Raw genomic sequence first — 6,000 nt, 5'->3', positions numbered from 1 at the left:
TAATTCCTATTATAACACATTATTCTTCAATTTGTAGTGATCATTACTGAAGTGAAAAAGACCTCGAGGTATATGTTCTGGTTGTTTTTACCATAACTTAAAAAAGGCTATGTCTTTCTGTAATAGTTTTTATTATTCATTATGGAAAGAAGTAAAATGCCATTAAATCTACCTTCCCATATTATAATATATAGATGTGTCAAATCAACATGTTGTACATTTTTTTTAAAGATTTTATTTATCTGAGAGAGAGAGAGAGAGTGAGAGAGAGAGCCCAAGAGGGGGTAGGGTTAGAGGGAGAAGCAGACCCCCCACCGAGCAGGGAGCCCGATGCGGGACTCGATCCCAGGACTCCGGGATTATTACCTGAGCCGAAGGCAGTCGCCCAACCAACTGAGCCACCCAGGCGCCCAACATGTTGTACATCTTAAATTTATGTTATATGTCAAATATATTTCAATTAAAAACTCTATTGCAATTGTACACTTAATTATTGACTAATCCGAAAAATTAGAAGTTTTTGAAAGGTATATCCATTAAATCCTATAGGTAAAATATCCCTGAAATAGAAATCTCTGAAAAATATTTTTGTTTTTTTAATTTTTATTTTTTTAAAAAGTTTTAACATCTACGTAAAAGATAGAGAACTAAGTGCTAACATAAAAACACAGCAAATATTGGCCCTCAAGGAGCTTTTATATATTTTTTCCCAACTAAATACTACCTTTTATTTATTTTTATTGACATATAATTGACATAAAACATTAGTTTCAGGTTGTGCAAAATAATGATTTGCAATATATTTGTGAGATGACGATGACTGCCACAGTAAGTCTAGTTAGTATTTACTACTATATATAGTTACAGGGAAACATATATCAACAGAAAGAACATAGAATCAGACTTGAAATGACTGCACATGAGTAATTATGAGCATAGGATATTATGTTTTTAATATATTGAGAAATAAAACATCCAAAATATGGGGAAAGAATGAAATATTAAAATGACCATTCAGGGGCACCTTGGCTGGCTCAGTCGGTAGAGCATGTGACTCTTGATTTTGGGGTTGTTAGCTCAAGCCCCACACTGGGTGTGCAAATTACTTAAAAATAAAATCTTTTATGGGGCGCCTGGGTGGCTCAGTCGTTAAGCGTCTGCCTTCGGCTCAGGTCAGGATCCCAGGGTCCTGGGATTGAGCCCCGCATCGGGCTCCCTGCTCGGCGGGAAGCCTGCTTCTCCCTCTCCCGCTCCCCCTGCTTGTGTTCCTGCTCTCTCTGTCTCTCTCTCTGTCAAATGAATAAAATCTTTAAAAAAAAATAAAATAAAATCTTTTAAAAAATGACCATTCAGGGGGCGCCTGGGTGGCTCAGTTGTTAAGCGTCTGCCTTCGGCTCGGGTCATGATCCCAGGGTCCTGGGATCAAGCCCCGCATCGGGCTCCCTGCTCCATGGGAAGCCTGCTTCTCCCTCTCCCACTCCCCCTGCTTGTGTTCCCTCTCTCACTGCTTCTCTGTCAAATAAATAAATAAAATCTTTAAAAAAAAAAAAGACCCTTCAGATGTATCTCTGATGTTCAGATGTGTATGAACCAGCAGAAAATTGAGCAGTTGAACCTTGAACAATGTAGAGGTTAGGGGCACCAACCCCTGTGCTGTTGAAAATTCACATATAACTTTTGATTCCCCCAAAACTTAACTACTGTCGACCAGAAGCCTTGCTGATAACATAAACAGTTAATTGACACATATTTTATGTTTTATATACTGTAGTCTTACAATAAAGTAAGCTAGAGAAATGAAATGTTATTAAGAAGAGATGGGGTGCCTGGGTATCTCAGTTGGTTAAGTGTCTGCTTTCGGCTCAGGTCATGATTTCAGGGACCTGGGATGGAGCCCAGCATCAGGCTCCCTGTTCGGCAGGGAGTCTACTTCTCCCTCTCCCTTTGCCCCTCCCCTCTGCTTGTGCTCTCTCTCTCTCAAATAAATAAAATCTTTAAAAACAAATAAATAAATGAAAATAAAAAATAAAAATTAGTGTGAAATAAAGACATTTTTCGTCACTAGAAGTCCAATGCGGTACACATTACACAGATCCGCTTGAAATAAACACATTTTTTGAAATGAAAACAATCATTTATTTTTTTAAGTTTATTTGTTACTAATCTCTACACCCAAAATGGGGCTCAAACTCACCACCCTGAGATCACAAGTCACATGCTCTTCTGACTGAGCCAGCCAGGCACCCCAAGGACATTTTTAAATAAACAAAATGAGAGAGAATTCACTGCTGAAAGATCTGCACAGAGAAATCTTAAAGGATGTTTTCAGGCTGAAAGAAAATTATGGTAGTTGAAAATTCAGATCAACAGAAAAGCAGTACACACCAGAAATGGTAAATAATGGGATATTTGTAAGGTTCTTATTCTTCTCATTTTCCTTAAAGGGTAAATTGTTTAGGAGATGTCCATGGGCCAAATCCAGCTCCCTGCCTACTTTTCTTTTTTTCCTTTTTGTTTTTTTAAGATTTTATTTATTTATTTGTCAGAGAGAGAGCACAAGCAGGAGGAACTGCAGCAGAGGGAGAAGCAGACTCCCTGCTGAGCAAGGAGCCTGATGTGAGACCCAAAAGCAGATGCTTAACCGACTGAGCCACCCAGGCACCCCCTGCCTACTTTTCTAAGTTAAGTTTTATTCGGCCATAGCCACATCCATTTGTTTACCTATCTATGAATGCTTTCACTATAGAACAGATGGTTGAACAGATTTGATAGAGACTGTATGGCCAGCCAAGCTGAAAATATTTAATATCTGGCCCTCTACTGCCTAAGAATGAAATTAGTAACAATGTAAGGTGTTTATAACAATAAAAAACTAAAAGGTAGGGCAATGGTAGCCCAAAAGACAGAGAATGGACTTAAAAGGAATTATATGGCCATCAGGTCATTAAATTTTTGGAAGTGTGAAATAGAATGTGTGAATTACAAGTGTGAAGTAGGGAAGGTAAGGTGTGTGAAATGAATAGAGTAAAATGTCATGATATCAATTCTAGGTCAACTGTGATGAATGAAAGATGTCACACTGTGAGCTTTAGTGGTTTAGTAACCACTAAAATAACAATAAAATCAATAATAATAAAACAAGAAATACTACTTAACCCAGCACAGTCTGCCCTTGAGGCACCAAAATTCACCATTCCATGTGCAAAATGCACTTTTCCCTTAGGACTGAGAATGAGACAAACTGTCCACCCATCATACTAGAGAACCTCACAGTGCAATAAGACAAGAAAAATAATAGGCTTAAAGATCAGAAAAGAATACTGCTGCTATTTGCAGACAACAAGACTGTGTATAAACAAAACCCAAGAAAGCCTACAGAAAACTACTAAAACTTATGAGTGAATCTACCAAATTCACAAAACAAAAGGTCAAAATATTAAAAAGTCAGTTGTATTTCTGTACTAGCAAACAATTGAAAAATAAAATTAAAACAAAAAATCCTAATACCCAAGAGTAAATCAAAGATGTACAAGACTGCTATGATGAAAAGCTGTATCATGTTCATGGATGGCGAGGCTCCCCACTAATTTTTTTTTTACTAAGGTAGATTTAATATAATCTCTACCAAAATTACCAAAGGCACTTTTAAAACAAGTAAACAAGCTAATTTTCACATCTATATGGATAAGCAAAGGATGTAGAAAAGCCAAAACAATAGTGAAATAGAAGAACAAAGTTGGAGAAGTTAATTATCCGATTTCAAGACTTAAGCTCCAGGAAATTAATTATTTCCTCTAAGGAGCTGGTCTGATTTCTCCTTATGAATAATACATATCAAGACATTGTTTCTCATCTATTATTTCTTTAGGTAGAATTCTAAAGATGTCCCTTCAAGATTCCTGCCCCTTAGTTGTCCAATCAAATGAATTTAGGTACTGTGTTTGGAGATGTAATTAAGGCTACTACTCAGCTGACTATACACAGGGAGATGAACCTGGGTAATCAGGGTACCATGTAATCACATAAGCAGCTAGAAGCAGAAGAGGAAGATTTTTCAGGAAGGAAGCTGGAGAAACTGGAAGCATAAGAGGAACTCAGTTGATGGCTGGAAGAGGACCATATGTAAAGCACCAGAAAGAATATAAGCAGCCTCTAGGAACAAAGATCAAACTGCACCTGATAGCCAGTGAGGAAACAGGGGGCTCAGTCATATGGTCACAAGGGAATGGATTCTACCAAAACCTGAATAATCTTGGAAGCAGCGTCTTCCCAGAGCCTTCTAATAAGACTCTGTGGGCCCACATTTATTTCAGTCTTAATGAAATCCAGGGCAGAGAAATTACCCAAGCCAATCCCGGCTTCTGACTTAAAGAATGTGAGATAATAAATTTGCATTATTTTAAGTTGCTAAAAGTTTGTGAAAATTTGTTTTTGACACCAAGAGGAAACTAACACATTATCAATACTGGAAACATTAGACAGTATTTGTAATTCAATTTAAATACATCATACATTCTTACATATCTGTTTACCTGTATTCCTTTAAGGAAACTCAGTGGTCTACATTTCATTATTCTACCTTTGTCCTAATGTTGATTTTATGGCTTATTTTTCCTTCAATTCTGAATTTAGGAATGTTTGTATGTTTCCATTTGTTAATTATTTTTATAAGCCCTCTGCAAATCCATGACAATGAAGGGCAAAACACAGAAAAAAACCCACCAGGGCCTTGGTCATTTTCTTCTGTTCTTAGGAAATCACCAGCATTTTTAGTCTACTGTCTTTTCTTGTTCTGAACATCTGACAATAGAGCTCTGATTAAGAATAAAGGAGACAAGGGCGCCTGGGTGGCTCAGTCGTTGAGCGTCTGCCTTTGGCTCAGGCCATGATCCCAGAGTCCTGGGATCAAGCCCCGTGTCGGGCTCCCTGCTCTGCAGGAGGCCTGCTTCTCCCTCTCCCACTTCCCCTGCTTGTGTTCCCTCTCTCGCTGTGTCTCTCTCTGTCAAATGAATAAATAAAATCTTTTTTTTGTTTTTTTTTTTATTTTATTTTTTATTTTTTTTTAAGATTTTATTTATTTATTTGAGAGAGAGAATGAGAGATAGAGAGCACAAGAGGGAAGAGGGTCAGAGGGAGAAGCAGACTCCCTGCTGAGCAGGGAGCCCGATGCGGGACTCGATCCCGGGACTCCAGGATCATGACCTGAGCCAAAGGCAGTCACTTAACCAACTGAGCCACCCAGGTGCCCCGAATAAATAAAATCTTAAAAAAAAAATAAAGGAGACATTTCAATGACAGGCTAGCTTTTAGAGATTTGACAATTACTCAACACCCTTCTTTTCATGAAGGATGTTTCTTTTTTTTTTAGAGAGAGCATGTGAGTGCGGGGGGTGGGGGGCAAGGGGAGGGGCAGAGGGAGAGAATCCCAAGCAGACTCAACGCTCAGTGTGGAGCCCGATATGGGACTCAGTCCCAAGACCCTGAGATCATGATCCAAGCCGAAATCAAGAGTTGGATTCTCAACTGACTGAGCCACCCAGGTGCCACACAAAGGATGAATTCTTAAAATCACAAAGCTGGGGTTAGAAAATGGAGCCCTCAGAGAGCAGACTAATCAGTCCATACACCAACTAGGAATTTCTAGTCTTCTACCTTCACCCCTAAAACACAGATACAAATATAGAGAAAGCCAAACCTGGAGTAACTGCTCCCCTGTACAGAACCAGCACTAGGCAACTTGTTGTGGGGTAGCTGATTCTAGACTTCTTCTCTGAGGTCTGGCAGGTTCTAAAATCTAGAGACCCAAATTCTAGATTGGAAAGCAAGATGAAGTGGGTGGAATCTGCAAATCTGTAGAGATTGTGTTGTAGGTTCTAAAGTATGTAAATCGAATTTCCTTCTGCTGAAAGCATCTTCCCATTCATAACAACACTATTTCAAAGTTGCCTGCTTAGTCTTCAAGGCACTGCATGGCAGACATTGTTCTAGAAGTTCTCTGTT

This window comes from Callorhinus ursinus, unplaced genomic scaffold (assembly GCF_003265705.2).
Source record: "Callorhinus ursinus isolate GAN/ISIS: 27379988/994484 unplaced genomic scaffold, GSC_fseal_2.0 scaffold71, whole genome shotgun sequence".
NCBI lineage: Eukaryota > Metazoa > Chordata > Mammalia > Carnivora > Otariidae > Callorhinus > Callorhinus ursinus.
Note: the sequence above shows the minus strand (reverse complement) of the source record.